Source organism: Euleptes europaea, chromosome 14, assembly GCF_029931775.1.
Source record: "Euleptes europaea isolate rEulEur1 chromosome 14, rEulEur1.hap1, whole genome shotgun sequence".
NCBI lineage: Eukaryota > Metazoa > Chordata > Lepidosauria > Squamata > Sphaerodactylidae > Euleptes > Euleptes europaea.
This window is the reverse complement of record NC_079325.1, coordinates 35441683-35463074: the sequence shown is the minus strand read 5'-3', so window position 1 is coordinate 35463074 and position 21392 is coordinate 35441683.

The following is a 21392-nucleotide window of genomic DNA, read 5'->3' as shown; positions in this document are numbered from 1 at the left end:
AGCCCTGATTAGTATTTGGATGGGAGACCACCAGAGTTGCTGTGCAGAGGAAGGCACTGGCAAAGCACCTCTGTTAGTCTCTTACCTTGAAAACCCCATAAGGGGTTGCCATAAGTCAGCTGCAACTTGACGGCACTTTACACTGAAGGGCTGTCATATAGAAGATGGTGCCAGGTTGTTTTCTGTTGCCCCAGGTCTGACCAGAACCAATGGGTTGAAATTAAATCAAAAGACTTTCTGTCTAGACATTAGGAAGAATTGTCTAACAGTTAGAGCGGTTCCTCAGTGGAACAGGCTTTCTCGGGGTGGGGGTGGGGTAGTTGTGAATTTCCTGCATTGTGCAGGGGGTTGGACTAGATGACCCTGGTGGTCCCTTCCAACTCTGTGATTCTATAATTCTAAACACACACTCGTGATTCTCCCAGGATCCACAACTGGCACATGCCCAGGGCTCACTAGAGAATGATTTGGGTTTATCCCCTCTAGACTCTTCTCAGCTAGGGGAGGGACCATGCCTCAGTGGAAGAGCATCTCTTTTGCATGCAGAAGGTCCCAGGTTCAATCCCTCGGCATATCCAGTTAAAAGGCCCAGGCTGTAAGTGATGTGAAAACCTCTGCCAGAGACCCTGGAGAGCCACTGCCAATCTGAGTAATCAACACTGACCATGATAGACCAAGGGTCTGATTCAGTATAAACCTCTGTTATATTCCTCTGTAGCTGTCTTTTTTTACTAAACTGAGAAGCTCAAGACCTTTTAGCCTTTCCTCATAGGAAAGGTGCTCCAACCCCTTTGATCATTTGGGTTGCCCTCTTCTGCATATAAACCCATATAATTTACTTTGCATGCCGTCTTGAAATGAGGAATACATTCATTCTGTACCGTAGCTGCAAACACTCCTGAAGCACAGGTGCCGCAGAACGTAAACCCCCCCCCCCAAACACACTTGTGAATGCCGCTGTGTTGGTTGTGCTTGGGCAGAAGCTTTTCAGCTGCTATTTACAGTTTGACAAAGTGAGATTGGGGAGGGGATGCAGCAAGGTCACTACTGGAGATTGTGGTGAGAATGGCTACCTCCTTTTAAGGCACTGGCAAAAGCCTTAAAATCCTTGGCACAAAGGCACTGGCTTCAACCATGTATGCTATGAGTTATTTTGGGTGGACGGGGAGTCTTTGGGATTCTTTTAAACCTGGTACCCACCAATTGCATTATTGGGCTCATACTTTTTGTGTGCATGCTGGAAAACGCACTGTATCAGAAAGGCCAAATAGTCACAGGCAGGGATGCTCAAACACCCACCAGTTCAGCTTTCGTCTTCTTCATCAGCTTCAAACAGGGAACCAATTTTGCAAAGGACTGTTCATTTCCCTGTTCATGGATTTTTGGCAGGCTGCTTCACCATATTCCATACTAATGGGGGCAGGACAGCAAAATTTGCTTTTCATGTGCGTGCGTTCTTACACAGCTTGATGGAGTTCTGCTTCCCTCCATTTTTGCTGCACTGCTGCTCCACTCAGCAGGCAATTGGTTAAACCAGTCACAACTCATATAAATCAGTCATAAATAAATGCTGTATTTAAAAAAAATCCTACTGTTTGGTGTTCACCTTACCAACATTAATGGCTTCCAATCTGTGTGGATCAGCAGCATTTTCGCACATGCGCAGCTTTGCAAAACCCCTGATACAAACCCGTTTGGCAGGCTTTCAAGCCATTCAATGTTAAATTGAACAAATCTGGTGATTAGCTCACATTTGGGCATCACAGTTTAATACAGTCACATTTGTACTACACAGTCTTTAGTCCAGCATCCTGTAATTGTGAAATCCAGTTTGTTGGCTCTTGGTTCTTCAAGTGTGAAGTACAGTTTATGCACTGCTTTATAATGTTTCTATTTCATTGCTCTTTAGTTGGCGTAATCTGGTTTTGCTGCATTGGCTATGATACGCATTGTACCGTCTTTACTGCATCGTCTTTTATAACTCTGCAATCTGTCTGGGGTCTCAGTGAGAAAGGCGGACAACAAATGAAGTGAGTAAAGAAATAAATACACTGTCAAACACATTCAGTGTGAAATTCACGGCATCTCCACTTGCAGGCTCTTGCTACAGAGCTGCTCCACGGGGGCCGGGCTAGTGGAGACCCACAGTCCAACTGTCAGGATAAGCCACATGTTCAGGTAAGTGCAACTCTGTTTTCTTTAGGTACAGAATTGCTCTCAGACTCTGGCTTTAGGGCCTCCTGACTGCTTGTCTGGTCAGCTCCTGCCAGATAGCTAGACCTGATGACTGCTGACATTTTGATGGTGCTGGGGACCAGAGGAGAGGGGGGGTATCATTAAAACCTTGAGAGACCTTCCAGCTTTTAGCTCCTCCATTTTTCTTGGGTTCCAGAGCATGATCATCTCTTGAGGGCAAGCAAAGCGTGTTTTCCCCATTTGCTCTTGTTTAATTAGCACCTGGCCAAGGCTGGCATTGTTGGCACAGGGTCAGGTGTTCCCTTTGCCGCATCTCCTCTCTGCCTTTATTATTTCCTACTTTGGTTTGATGTTGTTGGTATATAAAATTTAAAGAGCTCTAATTTTTTTTAAAGGGCCCTAAAGGGAGCTGCACTTTTTTGTGTTAGAAGTCATTACAGCAAACACCTGCACACTGTTGAGTTTAATTGGGCTACAGCTGTTGAGGAGAGAATGGGGGAGACGTCACATTGATTGGCTGTCTTTGCAATGCGACGCACTGTCAGGTTCTGTCCTTTCTGGCTTCTGTGGGACAGTGGATTGTACAGACTCAGCCAGAAGAAGTAGTGGGGGGGGGGGAACTCCAGGCCCATCTATGGGTGTCTTGGGGCAGCCCAAGGAAGTGATGGCAGTCAGCTGAGCTGAGACAAAACCTGCTGGCTCCAGGGGGCCAGACTGCCAGCTCTGTCTTGGAGGGGAAAATGCCAGGTTCAGAGAGGTGTCTTAAAGAAGCGACTGATGGGCCATCAGGGAGAGAGGCTGGGCTGCAGAGGCAGAGAGGGAAAGAAATGCACATGCACAGGCAAAAGTAGACCCTGAGAGTCAGCATGTGCTTGCAAGACTGGCACTCTGGAGCCATGAGTTCAAATCTGCTTCATTTATCAATTCAGTGAGTGGCCTGTCTGTTATATCCCCATATGAGTAGCAGCTGGCCTACTATTTTTCCTGGATTGAAATTGAAGGCAGATATTATTCTTGCAGCTTCCCTGTTTATCTATGGGATCTGTAACTCCATCCCACCATAAGAACATTAGAATAGCTCCACTGCATCCCTCTAATCCAGCATCTATTTTCCAACAGTGAACAGCCAAATGTACCTGGAAAGTCAACAAGGAGGGAAGAGGCCAAAGTCTCCCTCTGTTGTTTTCTCAGAGCAATTAGAATTCAGTGGTACACTGCCTCTGAATATGGAGGTTCAATTTAATCCAATGGCTAATAGCTATTGAAGGGCATTCTTCTAATCGCCCTTTAAAGCCCTCTAAGCTAGTGGCCTTCACTACACCTTGTGACAATAAGTTCCATAAGTTAATTATGTCTTGTGTGAAGAGGGACTTTCTTTTGTCTGTTCTGAATCTACTGCCTATCAACTTCATTGAGTGATCACAAGTTGTAGTATTACGGAAGAGAGAGAAAAGTCCTCTCGCCACTTCTAAACTGAAACTGATAAGCTGAAAATTAAAACTATTACTATAATTTTAAAATAGATCTCAATATCTCAGAGTGAATGAAACAATGGCAAGTATTTTTGTGTATGTGGATGGGATTCTTTTTAAGTTGGACAAAATTAAGTTTTAATCATTGGCACTGTTTTTCATCAGCTGAAGGGGGAAAGCATTTCAACTGGGTGTATACATTTTTGGTTTTGACCTCTTGTTAAAAACAGAGGGTTAATTTTTTATCTGAAATCTCAAACCTCAAGCCTGACAATCACAAATTGCCTTTTAAAAAGGTATACACCAAAAATATTTTCAGCGTAAACCTGAAAATGTAAAGAATGAACAAGGGCTTATGCTTGGCAAGATGTGACTTGTACGTACACTTATCTGGAAGCCAGTATGAATCACAATCCCCCTTTGGTGGCAAATCCAGGTTTGCCAACTGCATAATGTGTGAAACTGAGAAGCCGTGTGTCTCATTCGCTTTTAAAAACCCAAGCAGCCTTTGAAATCTGTGGGCAGCTTTTTTAACACCAAGCTTAAATTATGCAGTGGCTGCAGTTTGATGCGAAATATGCAGATGAGCAGATTCTTGTATCTTGTGGCTCTGGCTCTGTCTAAAAACAGATTGCAACCGTCATCCTAATTTGGAGGAATAACAACAAATCACACCAAAACAGAAAAAGGCACTGAAAAGCCAAACCAAACAAGCTCAGTTACCCCTTCTCTGGCTTGTGGGTTAACATGAGTAGCCACTGGCTCAGAAGCCATGAAATCATCTGCTGTTTTTCTCAATGGCAGAGGATGCTGCAATTTATTCCAGTCAGGTGGAAGAAGAGAAATGATATCAGCCCTAAGAATTATGCCCCAGCGATTAACCTAGGGCCTGAATACAGCAAGAGGGGGGCTCCAACTGAATGCATAACAAACACTTGCTAGGCTGGAGCAAAAGCAGGGCTTGCACGTGACTGCAAAATACATGAAATAAGAGGGGACCTGGGCCTGGTCTACGTATGAAGCAGAATTCAGTGGTGGCGGAAAACTGAGGTGGTACAATGGACTGTACCACTGCAGATTGCACATGAGGGATTACATGCCTCAAAGTTCCCCTGCAAATTAACAATTCCCTGCATGTGGAAAACTAGCATGGCATGCAAAGAGTGAGACTAGAACTTTTCTCACTGGTCTGCTAATTTTCTATTTGCAGGGAGTTTTTACATGGGTAGCATTAAAATGTGACCCCACCACCCAGTAATTTGAAGTGGAACAGACTGTTCTACTACTTACATTTGCTAGATGTGTAGACCAGGCCTCAGTAACTGTAGAATGTGCAACAGGTATATGTTTAAGGTAGAGGGAAGGCAACATGGTATAGCCCGATCTCGTCAGATATTGGAAGCTTAGCAGCACTGTTACTTGGATGGGAGACTATCAAGGAAGGCTCTGCAGAGGAAGTCAGTGGCAAACCAGTTTCTCATCTTGAAAGCCCCTTGCTGGGGTTGCCATAAATTGGTTGCGACTTGATGGCACTTTATACACACACAGCTCTCAAAAAATGCTGCTTTGTGTGAAAAGGGGGGTGAGTTTCACATTGAACTGTATAATATCAACTGGAACAGTTTAAATTTAAATGCCAAGTCTTCCCCATAGAATCCTAGAAACTGTAGTTTTGGTGTTTCAAGATTCCCCCCGCTATAAATCTCGAGACAGAAATACAGTTAGAAAGGTTACTATTATTAAGCCAATTTAATTGTCTCATGTAGACACACCTTTAAAAGCAGGGATTATAGGAACACAGGTGGCTTTATCTCAGGCAGCAGACTTGGGATACCACTAAGGGTAGCATAGTTGTATAAACTGATGCTAGGAGCACAACCTAACAGGAAATTTTCCCACAACACTTTGGCACACAGGAAGTTCATCCACTCCTACAAGGAATATCATATACACCTTCAGGGAAGCTGACTATAGTAATTTTCCACCTTCTTTGAACACATATAGCTGCCTTATACTGAATCAGACCCTTGGTTCAAGGTCAGTGTTGTCTACTCAGACTTGCAGTGGGGCTTCAGGGTCTCAGGCAGAGATCTTTCTCACCACCTTCTACCCGATCCTTTTAATTGAAGATGCTGGGGTAGATGCTCTAACACTGAGCCACAGTCTCTCCTTTTCTTTCCTTTTAAACTCTCTCAAGACTGGCTAAGAAAGACCAGCAAGTAAATTCTCCCTGGAGGGTGAGAGCCCCTATTTGATCTGTTACTCAGTTTCTGATATTTCATATAAAGAGAGTTTGGGAGATGCAAACTGGAACACCAAAGACCCAGTCTGCACGGCTAAACTCACACCACTGTGGACTCTGGTCCCATGCAGTGTGTGTATGTGCACGTGCGTGTGTGTATGTGTGTGTGTGTGTGTGTGTGGGGAGAATCTCACAAAACTGCCTTATCCTGGGAATCTCTCCGAGGTCTTTCCAAACTTGTGGCTTTGGATCCACTGTAACTGGAGATGCCAGGGACTAAATTTGACACCAGCTACATGCAGAAAGGTCCTTCACACTGAGCAGCTTTAAAGTTTTGGACAGGCTTGGCCTTTTCCCCCTCACATCCTAAACCGCTTCCCCCCCACCCCACACCTTATTCTCCTAAATCTGAGGATCGTGGCATTGTGACATCCACAGGGTAGGGCGAAGGAGATTCTGTTCCGGCTCTGCGTCTGACATCTAGTGGCTGCCGAGTTTACAGTCCGCTCTTAAAGTGTCATTGGTTCTCTCAGCTCTGAAGCTTTGTCTGTACGACAAGCTTACGGTTTTTCTTGATAATAATTATTTATTTAGCCATACATACAGCAACAGAGGCACTTGGCAGAAAAACCTAAGCAAAATCAGAAAGCTGGCTACCCCGAGGAGTCTGCAAGTTAAACTGTGAGAGTACAGAGAGACCACAGTGGGAAGGGAAGGGAGTGAGCAGTAAAGCTAAGAAACGAAGCAACGGTAATAAAAGGGAGCCAGTGTCCTCTTTTGCTTCTTACTTTTGCTTAGTTTAAAACCAATTTAAGAGTCAAAGCCTCCTGCCACAAGGGGCTGTGGAAACTGTAGTTTGTGTCTCAAGGTGACAGTTCTTCAATACATAATTTGCAGGATCCTCTCAAGACTACAGTGGCTAGAGTTCCTCAGGGAAGACTTGTAAGTCAAGCCAGTGTGAAGCCCATTTTAGGCCCACAGTACAGATGGGTCTCTTGATGAAGAATCTCTTCAAGGGAGTAGATGAGAAATCATGCCTCTTTCCACCTGCGTTTCTGTTTTTGCAAAGCAAGGATGGACGGGAGGAGGTGGAGATTTGCAGGGAACCGAGACTGCTGAAGCTCTAATTGTAGGAGCCATCTAGAAAATACTGTAGACATGACCTTTGCCTTTTACCTTACAGCAAGAACCACTCACATGCTCAGTACTTTGCACTCTTGTACTGGAGTAACAAACCCTCTACCCCCAAGCTTTCAATGAAGGGCTGTGTATGTCCTCCCTCTGTCACACAGATAATGGCTGATAAAAGGGGGGTGTCTGTGTTATGGGTTCAGACAGGTTGTCCAGTTAGCTTTAAGCTTTACCTCCAAGGCATCCTCTTAGTGAACGAACTGTATTTTTTGCAAGGGAAAAGTGAAGAGCTGCTTGGGGACGGGGCAGTATTCTCTGGGGTTTTTCTCCATCCCTTTAATCCCAAAGAACACCTCTGATCAGCTCAATTTGCCTCTGTTTCACTGCCCTTGAACACCCAACATTAGCAAGTGCTGAAGTGTTAATGAAGGATTTCTGAACATGTGCAGGGTGCATTTCCTCAAGGTTACACCTGAAGCAGTGGATTGGGGTTCCCGCATGTAATTTTGGGCCCACCTGCTTGGATCTCTCCCAGAACAAATGTGAGAGGGGTGGGTGTGTAGGCTGAATTCTTCCTGGCTCCACATTTTTTGGTTCCTCCTGTCATGCTCCCTATTCATTGCAGGTTCATCAGATCAGAGCTGTGGGGGGATGAACAAATAGCTTATTTTAAAACCTCACCCTTTCCCCAAAGAGGGAAGGGTGTTGTCGCCTCCATTTTGTCTTCACAACAACCCCGTGAGGTAGATTAGAGAACGGCTGACCCAATATGTTTTATGGCAAGTGGGGATATGAACCCAGGTTCCACCCCCTTCAAGCCCACCCCTATACAGCATGGGTAGGGTTGCCAGGTCCCTCTTCGCCCTAGGCGGGAGGTTTTTGGGGCAGAACCTGAGGAGGGCAGGTTTTGGGGAGGGGAGGGACTTCAATGCCATAGACTCCAATTGCCACAGCAGGCATTTTCTCCAGGGGAACTGATCTCTATCAGCTGGAGATCAGTCGTAATAGCAGGAGATCTCCAGCTAATACCTGGAGGTTAGCAACCCTACGCATGGGCGCAAGTCTTGAGCTTTGCTGCCTGGATAGGCAGGGTTGCCAGGTCCCTCTTCGCAACCGGTGGGAGGTTTTCGGGGTGAAGCCTGAGGAGGGCGGGGCTTGGGGAGGGACTTCAATGCCATAGAGTCCAATTGCCAAAGGGGCCATTTCCCCCAGGGGGAACCGATCTCTGTTGCCTGGAGATCAGTTGTCATAGCAGGAGATCTCCAGCAACCACTTGGAGGTTATACAATCACAAAAGCACTACTGGCAATAAATCACTCACACTAGCACAATTATGCCAAGTGAATATATTCCAAGGAACAACAACGCATTCCAAAAGTGTGTGTGTGTTTTAAGTGCCGTCAAGTCTCTTCCGACTCATTGCGACCCTATGAATGAAAGTCCTCCAAAATGTCCTATCTTTGACAGCCTTGTTCAGATCTTGCAAATTGAAGGCTGCGGCTTCCTTTATTGAGTCAATCCATCTCTTGTTGGGTCTTCCTCTTTTCCAAAAGTACAACGTGCAAATTACAATAAATTCCTATCTATCATTTGCTAGCAAAAAGTGCAAAGTTCATAGCTGCCCATACAACGGGCCTCCGGTAAGTTCTCCCATTTCGCAGCAGCTTCTTCAATTCAGGCAATTCTATGATGTAATTTCTTGGAACGTATGTTCCATTCAACGGTGCATAACCTCCTATATCAGTGGTTCCCAACCTTTTTTTGACCAGGGACCACTAGGACTTTTTTGTTCGGTGCAGGGACCCCAAGGTTCAAAATAAAAATTCCGAGAATTTGAAAATAAACTTTAATCATAACTGTTAGTTAAACATTAAACTTAGAATAATATTTGAATATATATATATATATATATATATATATATATATATATATATATATATATATATATATATATATATATATATATATATAATATTATATATATATAATAGAGAACTTTTAATTGAAAATATTAATTTATTATGGGGTTATAACTTTGTTTCGTGGACCTTAATTTAGTTCTCGCGGACCCCTGGGGGTCCACGGACCCCCAGTTGGGAACCAGTGTCCTATATCAATGGGTGGCTTGCTGAGCCACTTGGAGGTTGGCAACCCTATGGATAGGGGCAGAGGGATTCTTGTCGGGTGGGGGGGGGGCTGCCTCGTGTCTGCCCTGGTCAGCGATGGAGGTCTGCGGAGTTGGGGGGAGAGACGGCGGGGAGGGGGTGGAGGGGGAAGCGCGCTTTCTTCTCCGGCGGGACAATGGCCAGACCTCCCGGCCAGCGCAGCTGCGCCGGCGGCTCTGAATGCCACCGGCCGCTCTTGGCAAAGGCGGCCGCGCTCCGGCTCTTGGGCAGGCGCGCCGCAATTCAGCTGTCACTCCGGGCAGGCCGAAGGGCGCGTTGCAAAGGCTCCTCTCGGGGTGAGCGAGGGGCCGGCCCATTGTTCCGCCTCCTCTGCCGCGCAGGGGCCCTTTTGGCAAGGCGACAATGGGTCCGAGCTGCCCATGGCCCGGGCGGCCGGGGAGAAGTTGGGGCCAAGGGAGACCCCTCCCGGGAGCGCGCTGCGCCAAGGCTCCGGCTCGAGGGCAGGGCTGGAGCGGGATGGGGAGGTGGTCGCAAGGGGGGACGGGTGGGCTGGGGGAGTTGAAGCTGTCGTGAGTCCACTGTGAACGTCTAAAGTTTGTTCAAAGGGAACTGGCTTTTCGGTGCTCCAGTGACCGGCCACCGACTGGTATTCCATTCACAACGGGGGTGGTGGTGGTGGTGGTGGTGGTGGTGGTGGTTACATGATCTGTCCCAACTGACTAAACTATTTTTGTACTCTGCAAGCCTAAAGACACTATCTCATTAGCGGCAGTAGAAAAGGGCAAGAGTCCAGCAGCACCTTAAAGACTAACAAACATATTTTCTGGTAGGGTAGGAGCTTTCGTGAGCCACAGCTCACTTCTTCCGGAAGAAGTGAGCTGTGGCTCACGAAAGCTCCTACCCTACCAGAAAATATGTTTGTTAGTCTTTAAGGTGCTACTGGACTCTCGCCCTTTTCTACTACTGCAGACAGACTAACACGGCGACCCACTGTGAATTATCATTAGTGGCAGTGAGATGTTTCCTCCAGCAGAAATAGAGCCGTTACAGTTGCAGGAATGAAAATAATGTAGAAGTGGGAATGCCAGGTCCTGAATTAGTTCATGAGTGATGAGCTCTTTGTTTAATGGGGTGGGGGGGGGAGAAGGGGCCAGAGAGCAGTGTGGTACTAGAGGACACCGTTCAGCTATGCCTTCCTCAGCCTGTGAAATGCTGCATATCTTCTTTCAGGACTTTATCTCATATTTTGCTGGTGACTCCTTGATTTAAAAAAAAAACTTTTAAAATGTCATTTGGATAGGAGTGTAAAGCTAAAAAGACCAAAAAGAATACAAGTTTAAACCACCTGAAATGTAAAAATGTGCTTGTGAAGTTTGTGAAGCTAATATATCTATAGAATGACATATTGTCAGCTATCCGGGGAAAAGCACTTTACTTGTAATCATACCATGAGCCTTTTGTTGACTTAACTTGTGTGTCTGTATTCAAGAGATTTGCAGGACATAAAACGTAGGAGATGGGGGAGACAACAATTAGCCACTCCTTTAATTACTTAAGTGAGAGATTCTAGGGTTACTCCTGCCTGTAAATCACTCCCTCCAAGCTAGAAATGCATCTCCTAACTGTAGGTAGGTAAATGTGTGTGCTTTACTGTGTAGTGAGGGAAAGGCACTCTGCACATATCAAAGGACTTTTCACCTATTTGCAGTCTGGGCATTCAGAGTAGGGATTAATTTTGGCTGGTGTAGTCAAGCTGTCCTCTTTTGCGCAGTGGCTAACCAGATGCCCCTGGAAAACCTACAAACGGCATGGACACGCAAGCCCCCTGCCCCCCCCCCCCCGATTATTGCTGTGAACATGGAGGTTTCACTATGGACCCTCTATATAAATTTTAAATGCTGTCAGCATTCATGAGGGCTAGAACCATAGCTGAATTTGGACCTTTGCTTTCAGAGAGTGTTTACAGACTCCTTTTTCAAAGCAAGGCTTTGAAGTACGTAGATCAGAACTCTCATTTCTGTTTCCATTTCTCCTCTTGTTAACAATGCAACTCAGTACAAATAAACCATTCTGCGTTTATGAAGTCTTCTGGCCTGGCAGAATGACCCAGATTGGGTGCCTAGGCCACGGCATCCATCAAGATTGCTGGGAAATTGAATAAAATGGCCATGCACTTTCCCTGCAGGTCCAAAGAGGTTCAGCCTTCCTTTGCCCATGAAGGAAATCTCTTTGGAAGTTTCTGCCCAGCTCATCTCCACTTATCGAAACTAAATTTCAGGAAGTTAATCGGGCAGAGAATGTAAAGGATGAAGACATTAAAGATCAAATTAGTGCAGCTGAACCACCAATTTCTGACCTAGAAGACCATTAGAGATGGTCAGAATTAATTAGTGGAAATCTGGAGGGGGAAGGCAGCCTGGGCACCGGGGATATGTCGATGGAGGATGTGATGTGACTTTATGGAGATGGGTGGTGAAAAGGCCCAATTCTTGGATAAAGCCCTGGATTCCAAGAAACATCTATGGAGATTAAAAAGAGAAGGAGGAAGGAAGAGGCTACCAGGGAGCCCCGCTTATCCCCCCCTGCTCATATTGTGACAGGAGAATGACATTTATTGGCCTAGAAAGACATTTCAGGGGCTTTAGACCCTCTTGGCTTGCAGGAGTAAAGTGGGAGGAGGGATAAATGTCAGATGTGAGTTGCAACACCCGGTGGCAGTCTGCCAACTTTGAATTTTTCCTGTGTAGGACTTTGTGGTTAGAAGAGAGAAACTTTGTGCTGACGGTTGCAGCTGTCCTATTCTATTTTTGACCAGTTCCAGAAAGATCTTTTTTGATGGTTCTCATGTTTAGTGAAAGATGAAGGGCTTTAAAATAATCTAGATTTTGGGTCTTAATGTTCCAAGTTTCATTCTGGAAACTTCCTTTCTGCAGCTGCATGAAACGTTAGTAGCTGAGTGAGTTCTTCTCTTTTGTGATCTGGCCTGGCGACAATTTTGTAATGTTGGTGTTTTGTTGCTGTAACTGTATGGTTTCGTATTTGAGTTTATAGCGTTCACAGTTGATCACTGGCATTTTGGAAGTAGTTCACTGGGAGAGGGGTCAGATTTGTTTTAGTTAGATATTTCTATCCCGCTTTTCCTCTGATTGGGGACCCAATATGGTTTACAACATCATCTTCTCTTCCTCCATTTTATCCATGGCTCAGTGGTAATACAACTGCTGGGCATGCAGAAGTTCCCAGGCATCTCCACATGAAAGCATCAGGTAGGAGGTAATGAGAAAGACCTTTGCCTGAGACTTTAGAGAGCTGCTGCCAGTCTGAGTAGAAAGCACGGACTTTGATGGACCAAGGGTCCGATTCAGTATAAGGCAGCTTCATATGTTCAGCCTTGATTCTCACAACCACCACTTTGTGAGGAAGGTTAGGCTGAGAGAGAGTGACTGGTCCAAGGTCACCCAGCAAGCTTCCATGGCTGAGTGGGGATTTGAATCATAGAGTTGGAAGGGACAACCAGGGTCATCTAGTCCAACCCCTTGCACAATGCAGGAAATTCACAACTACCTCCTCCCCCACACCCCCAGTGACCCCTACTCCATGCCCAGAAGATGCCCAAGATGCCCTCCCTCTCATCATCTGCTTAAGGTCATAAGCATTGCTGACAGGTGGCCATCTAACCTCTTCTTAAAAACCTCCAGGGAAGAAGATGATTGTAGTCCAGCACTCTAACCACTACACCACGCTGGCAGTCTGGCAGCTCCTGCCCCATGCTGAGCAGTTGTAATCAGGCAATTGCACTCATTTCTAGATGTCTCGAGAACAGAAGTGGCAAGTCTCAACAACTTGGGTTTCACCTGCAGCAAAGCAGCCGTACGGAGAAACTCCTTCTGTTGCAGTGTCATTCACAGCCTTTTAATAACAGTGTGCTTGTGTGTTATTATGGGGAACCTGAACATCCTTTTCAACAAAACAGCATCTGACTTTTTCCTCTTGATTAAATAAAGAGCTCTGTAGGGTTTGGGTTTTGTTTGTTTGTTTTTGTTAAAAAAGCCCTGCTTCATTTTCTGGCAAACACTTTCAATTGACTGCTCGACCGCAGCAAGGTCCGCTGTTACTTGTCAGTGTGGACGTCTCCCCTGGCTGGACAACTTACATAGGCCGTTTCTGAAATTAATTCAATCGGACCCATCTCTCCCATTGTTTTGCTGAAGGCTAAATAAACACAATTAAAATATCCTTTGTTTCCAATCTGCTTTGTTCAGTTCATTAAGTGTAAGTGGGGTTTTCTGGGCCCTTCCGCACAAAGTTAAGGAAGGGAGAAAGAAATAGAGGGTATATTTAGAGAAATGGGATGCTTTGTCACTAATTACACCTGGGGGGAAATCTCATTAGGTATTCATTTGCTTTCCAGAGTTTAAAACAAATCTAATGAGCTGCATTAGCTGCTCTGACAATGGGAGGATCCTGCCTTGTCCATTCATATTACATAGCTGGAGACGAGGACGACATCCCTCTTGAATCAAATGGGCGGCTGTGCTTAGGCTAGGGGGCCTCCAGGGTTGCAAAGAACATAACCGTCTTCTGAGTTCTCGGTTTGGTAAAAGCCCTCAAAAACATTGCACTAGAGGAGAAGGATGGTTCTCACTGGAGCCTGTAGTTTTCAGTGTTTTCTCATCCATTGTAGATGAGGGAGGAGTTAGAATTGGTATCCTTGAGCTCTGCTTCCCCAGTTCACCTGTCTATGTGGGCTGTTCCAGAACTGGCATGTCCTGGGAACCCTTGGACCTTCCGTCTTTCCCCAGTTTCAACTCCCCTCCTTTTTTTGTTTGACTATCAGAAAAAATAGCCCGAAGTAGCCATTTTAAAACAAATTGGCAAGTCGAGACTGGCTGAGCATCACAGAAATCCAGCCATGAGATTCAGGATTCTGCTGCTTCAGTCACCCACTTAGCTCCAGCCTCCTTATGCCCTTTCCCTTTGGGTTCTCCACCTACATTTTTTACTTGCATGGGACTTCTCAAAATTGACCTTCTGATCACCAGCTAACAACCCTGTACCTTTCAGAGTTTGACTCAGGTTCCCAATGTCAATCTTTCTAGTGGTACCTTAAGTTAGTGTTTTTAAGGTAGGGCCTATTGCTCAGTGGTAGAGGTTCTGCTTGGCATGCAGAAGGTCCCAGAATCAGTCCCTAGCATTTTCAATTAAAAGGATCAGGTAGCAGGAGATATGAAAGACCTCAGCTTGAGGGCCTGGACAGTCACTGCCAGTCTAAGTATATAAAACTGACCTTGAGAGACCAGAGCTCTGACTCAAAATAAGGCAACTTCATGTGTACAGGTAATCTAGCCTCCCCTCTGCTCACATCCAACACAACCAGTCACCTTCCTCCAGCCTTCTGTAGGCCACATTATCAGCTCCCTAGCTTGGTTTGCAAAATGGCTGTCTACATCTTAACTTTCTAATGCAAAACTTGCCCCTTCTTCCACCTGAGGATTTGTAGATATACACAGGACTCAACATAAAACACTCCCAAGCACAATGCATTTTAACTAACACCCAGGCGGCTATTTGAGAGTGCTGCTCCACTCTTTCTAATAACACAAAGCTACACAAGGCCAGTTATCAGTTATATAGAGCTATGCGCCCCACAACATAAGATATTCGCATCCTCATTCAGCATGCAAAAGGCCCAGCAAGCAAATACTTCTCTCAAGCCGCACCCCCCCACCAATTCGAACTGTAAGGAGGAAAAGAGATTGTGAGGTTGGAGTTCACATAACTCCTCTGGAGACTGCTGAGAGCCAATGGGTGGATGTAAAATGGCAGGCTGAGACAGCTTTACTGCCTTTACTTGCAGAGGCCGTGAATTCAGCCACAGAATAATGTTGTGGGAATGATCACATGGAAGCAGGATATATGGGACTCCTTGGTAATTGGGGACAACTTTGCAATGGAGTGGAGGAGGAGCTGGTGGCATTTGGGCTCCTGCAGGCAGGAGAGCAAAGACCAGAGCTACAATTTCATTTTAATTCCAATCTACCCCAGCGCAAAAGGGGGAGAAACGCTGACGGTGCAGAAGGAACTGTCAGGTTATGGCTGCCGGCAGGGAGAGTCTGAATCACAGAAGTGCCTCTGGAACCAAAGTTGTAAGTAGAAAGCTGGAAACCAGACTTTCTTCCTCAGAAGCAAAGGGAAATGCAGAGAAATGGTAGCTTGCAGAGGGCAAAACTGGAGGGCATGAAGTGGAAGGGCGGGGGCCTGCCTCCCTCCCCTGCGTCTTGCTTATTAAAAGGTTAAGGGAACTGCTGCTCTCAGCTGCACAAAGCCGACGTGTTTTTGCAGGTTCTTCCTCAAAGGTGGAAAACGGCCAAACTCATGCCATTATTTGAGGAACAACCCAGACACGTACCAGGGTCTTGCAAGCAAGTTCGTTTCCCTTCAGGTGAAGGGAAGTCTTAGCAAATGTTTTAATAGATTAAAGATGGCATGTTGAGAAAAGCACAGCTTGACCAAAAGTAGCCCGTGTTCTTTCCGGAAAGGACCTTTTCTGCCTCACTAACTTTTGGAAATGTCTCTCTTTTTTCCCCCTTCCAGAATATGCATTCCTTGTCAACGTAGACAGGAGGCAAAGTAGCAGCCATAGAGGCTCTTGGATCTTCAAGAGGGGGGTCCCACACCAGAGGTTAATGTCGAAAGGTAGGGAGCTGGAAAGGGAATGAATTGGCACGCTGATTGAAAAATGGTTGGAGGGCAGGAGCGTAGTAAGGAAAGAGGGAGGTGCGAAGAACAGCCTTTCAAGATGAAAGGCAATTTCATAAAGGAAGTGTGTGCAGTGGGAGACCAGAGTGGTTGGGTCTGGTCTTTTTGCTAGTTACAGTAGATGAGAAAATGGGTCTGAGAACATAGAAAGATTGCAAAAATTACACCTGATCTGGGAGGAGCCTGGAAGAGTGAGGGGCTAATTGTTCCAAGGCAGCCCAGCCAGAGATGGCTTTGTGATCATTGCTAAGACGGCCAGCAGAGTCTGATCGGGATGGACTGATTAATTTCGCAGCAGTGTATCTAGTTGTTGCCTGCCAACCACTCTATAAAAATTGGGCTGATAACCTCTGTCTGTTTTGATGCCTCGTAGTTGGACGTATGGCAAGGCCAGGGTATGGCAAGGCAAGCGTGCCCCCCCCCCCACAATTTGCTTCTCTTCTGGCAGAGAAGTGATGGGGATGCACACGATTTAAAAAAAGAAGAAGAGTAAAATAGGTCTAAAACGCATGGTCACTTAGCCCAGTTCCAGCCCCGTTCCAGCCCAGTTCCCTCCCAGTTTCACCCAGGATCAAATCTTCGCAAACAGACGGAACCTTATTTACTCTTCTTTCAGCCCTGTATCGAAGCGAAATGAACCCGCCTTTTCCCATTCCTCTTCTGGGAGAAACAGAAACAGAAATAGGGGAAACACAGATGATTGGCATCACTCACAGCCAATCATGAGGCAGTTTGTGAAGAGGCAGGAATTCAAATGCTTCCTATCTGCTGCTACTTGGGAGCTTTTTCTGAGAAAAAGAAAGTCTTTTTTAAAATGAGGCTTGGATTCCACCCCCCTTCTTTCAGGTAGCTCCGTTTTTTGTTTTTTTAGTTCTTAAAATGCTTTTTAAATTACAAGCGCGGGGGGGGGGGAAGCCTCCATCAGTCTATTCGAAAGGACCAATCACCAGGAGCTGGGGTGGTGGTGGGGAGGGCTTACTCAGCAGGAACCCGCATTTTCTGTTTACATGGATCCTTATGCACATAGTTTAGTCCCTGCTCATTCCAGGTAATGTGGATTCATTTGATCCTGGGTGGAACAGGGATGGAACTGGGATGGAACTGTGCTAAGTGACCATGCGTTTTAGACCATAGTTTGAAGAAAAATCAGAAATGGAACCCGATGTGAATGGAAATAAGAGTCCATCCTATCAGGGCTGGATTAGGACATACTAAAGCCTGGAGTGATGTCATTTTAATGATAAAAATAATATTTTATCATTCTCACAAAAATAACATCAAACATTTAAACACGAAAGCTTTATTATTTTTCCATATATACGAAAGTGCAGGGGCAAAGAAAAAAATTATCTTAGTAAAACTCCCCCCCCCTTATTTGGAGGCCCCTCATACTGTGAGGCCCTAAATTGTAATTTATCTAACTTATTCGTAAACCCACTCTGCCTCCCACCCTTCAAAAATAGACACCTGCATAGTCAACATAAGGTGCAAAACCAGCAATTCCAGCTCCAGACTGTGTACTTCTACTTCCAGGCCAGAATTACTGCCATGTTGGTGGTATTGACAGATGGCAGGGATTCTTCTATACTATGGTCACAGGACAGTTTGTCTTGAAGAAGCTGTTTCTTATATCACATGACCTGGGTGGAAGAAACAGGGCAAGTTAATATCCATATTCTGTGCCTTGAGTATCAAAGTAAAGTTTCTTTGCACTCAGGTCTAGGCTATGTGATGCCACCTCACCCGCTCAGTCAACACAGTGCGGGATTTGGTGCCAGCAAGGCATCAAGGAAGTCCATGACTGAAAGGTGCTGCTTACTCTTTCATTCCACCTTATATTTATTTATTCTGGGATTTATCTTTCACCGCATGCCTCAAAAGGGACCTCAGGGCGGCTTACAATATGTAATAAAAAAAATAAAGGCCACAATAAACAAACCACCATAACATCCGTCATCGTAAAAACACGGTCCTAAAACAGCATAAAGAAGGCTTGTGAGCTGCAGCCAACGAGGCAACATCAGATTATCAAGTCAACATGTCCTCAATGAGTTTTAGATCTGATTTCACTCTCCAAAGGCACAACTAGGGTAGGAAGACAGAAATAGCAGCTTGGATGAGGAGCCTCATGGGATCTCACCTGGCTCAGAGACTTACTGTGGGCTGTAGAGCAGGGGTGGGGAACGTCAGGCCCCGGGGGCCGTATAAGGCCCTCGAAATCATTTGGTCTGGCCCTTCATGGATCCTGGTAGATCTCTAGCTCAGAAGGATGCTGCCCTGCCTCAATCTCTTGGGCCCAGCTGGGGACAGCAGAGCTCAAAAGCGAGTCGCTCTATGTGGCAGACACTCGGAGCCGTCTCTGGTCGTGCCTCTTGGCTAAATGTTTAACCAAATATAGTAGGCTAATTTTTAAGCTGATAATTTTGTATGGCCCCCGAATAATGTTATAAATATCCAAATGGCCCTTGGCAGAAAAAAGGTTCCCCACTCCTGCTGTAGAGGGATGCATGTGTGTGTGTGTGTGTGGGGCGGGCAACAGCTCCTGGAACTGACAGCATTATGCAGCCTCAGGACTGGTCTGGCCTGGTGCAAAAACCAGGAGTCTGGCCCTCTGCACTTCTGGCTTGGAATCTAACCCACTTTCCACTGTCAGCAACAGCCCTGCAGGTTGGCCAAGCTGTTCCTATGGCTTTCTAGGCACATTCACTGGCCACTTGCAGGTTTCATCATTTCCCTGATGCCATTTATCTTTCCAAAGCCCCAGAAACTCTTGATTACTCTGGCCACCTTTTGTGTCATGGGGTGGACCAATATGTTGTTTTGACATTTTATTGTCAAATCTGGACGGTGCCTTGACAACTTCAGATCTTTGTATCACGTCCAGATTTGGGAATGGTTTTTAGTTTGTCTACAGCTTCTCTTGAATAGTGGTTCTCTAGACTACCACTGTGGCAGAATACAGCTGTCAATGCCACAGTGTGAGTAAGCACAACCTTGTACCTTTGCATCATTCAGCTGCAGACCTGTGGCATGGGCAAATGAAGTTTTACTTCTGAAATAAAAGCTGCAGGCTTTGAAACATGCCTGGAAGCCACACATGTTAACACTGGGAAATGTGTTGTAGGGTTGCCAGCTCCAGCTCTGGAAATTCCTGAAGATCTGGGGGCAGTGTCTGGGGAGGGTAGAGTTTGGGGAAGGAAGGGAGGCTCAGCACCTTTCAAAGCTGCTCTTTCCTCCAAGGGAATGGATCTCTGTAATCCAGAGATTAATTCTGGGAGAATTCAACCCCACCTTGAGTTCAGAAATCCTGTGTTTGGTATTTAATTTTTTAAAAATATATTTTTTATTGCATTGGAGGTCATTTTACATCTCCATACCTTTATAATTACAATTTATACTTTCCTTCTTCCAATACAAATTTTCCCCTTCCCCCCCTTTCCCTCCCCCCACGGACCAATCCATAATATCGTATTTTCATATTTTCAGCCATGAGCATAGCCTTTTTAGTTTTACTAAAGTCTCTTCGTTGGCTTCTCCTCTTTTCACCCAATTAATGTATGGGTTCCACTTAGTCTTCAGTTCCATTTCTTCTGTTTCTCCCATCGTCTGTTGTTTTAAGTATCCCAATACATCTGTTTGCACATATTTGAACACATAATTATTCCACCTGTCCATATTTTGTTCCAAAATTCTATTACCCTTGGGCACTCCCACCACAAATGTGAGAACCACCCCTTTTGCGTTACAATGCCAACAATTCGGTCTCATTCCTTTGATCATATGTGCTATTTGGGCGGGTGTTCTGTACCACTTCAGCATTATTTTCCTTTCCAACTCTTTATATCTATCCATCTTCAACATTTTAATACCCTTCATCATTTTATTCACCATTTGTGTTGATATTGTGGTTTCTTTTGCCCATTTTGCCTGTATTATTCTAATCATAAATTCTTTATCTCTTATCATTCTGTATATTTTCCCTGCTAATCCTTTTCTAATATATGCTTCACTCTTTATTAACTCTTCCAATTCATTGTCCTCTCTTTTCATACATTCTCCCCAACTTCCTTGTTTTACTGCTTCATATAGTCCCCTCAGTCCCAGCCAATGTCTTTGGCCCACTTCATCTAATACTCTCTGAAAAGGTTTCAAATTTCCTTGGTGATCTAATATGTCCTTCACTCTATAATAACCCTTATTTTTCATTTTTAACCCTAAGTTACCATCTATGATACTTTCTTTCACGCAGACTATTGGGGGCCATCTTGATTGTTTGTTCATCCACTTCATTTTCCATTTCTTCCAAACACTCAATACTGCCCGTCTCGGGCCCTTGGTTAATCGTAAAGCTTTATTTAAATTTTCTGTAAATATCCCATATTTCCCCATACCTTGATTTAATTCATTCTCTATTCTTATCCATTTCATATTTTCAGCTCCCTCAATCTCCATCAATGCTTTTAAATGAAATGCTTCATAACTGTGTTTGGTATTTAATGAGTATGGCTTAATGTTTTCCTGTTCCAGTTGTTGGGTCAAAGTTTTTTTTGGGAATAGGGCAGAAATGTTCCCTGGAAAAAAATCCCCAATTGTGAGAACATCCAGACTTTTATGATCTGCCTCCCCCTTCCTGCTATAGCTTTAGTACATTTTTTTTCCTTCTCACTACCATGTTGTCTACTTCAGTTAGTCACATGGATGAACCCAACCAATTGGGAATTGCATAATGAATGGAATGACATAAGGACATAGCACAGCCAATCAGATTTGACCACATGCTGATATCTTTGAAAGCAATGCATTTTACATAGGTTTTAAACATGCTGAACTCTTTTTGAATAAATTACCAAAATATGGCAAAACTAGGGGAACCCTTTTCAAAGCTGGTAAAAATATTTGCGAAAAGCAGATGCCTTTCTTTCAGATCAGCCTTTATATTAAGGCACTCTATACATGCTCAGAGTTGCTGTCTTCTTTATTATTACTCAGCCCTAACATAGACAATGGGTCCTCAAGCCAAGAGCAGCAGCAGCAACATCCTTTTCTGAGGACCTCCTCATCTTATACATCACACCTCTTTGCTGAGATCCTAGAATTTCCAGCAAAGATTATTTCCTTGTGATAACTCTTTTTTCTTGGTAGCTAATTAACGATGCTGTGGAAATTATGTTTTACAAGTGATAATGAGCATGGATTTTGATTCAGCTGTACAGCAACTGAGCCTCAGTGAAATGGTAATTAGCTAAGCAGTTGGTTCTTCCGTATTCTGAGTTAGGTACATTACCCTTGGCTCCCCACCATCCATTTCTGGGGCATGGGGAGGAGGAATGATGCTTCTAAATAATGAGGCCTTTGAACCAAAATCAAACAAAATAGGCAACGAAACATGAGGACAGTCCATTGTAACGGGCATTTCAGTCACTGCATTGTAAGATCCATGAACCTGCATTGAGAGCTTTTGGGGTG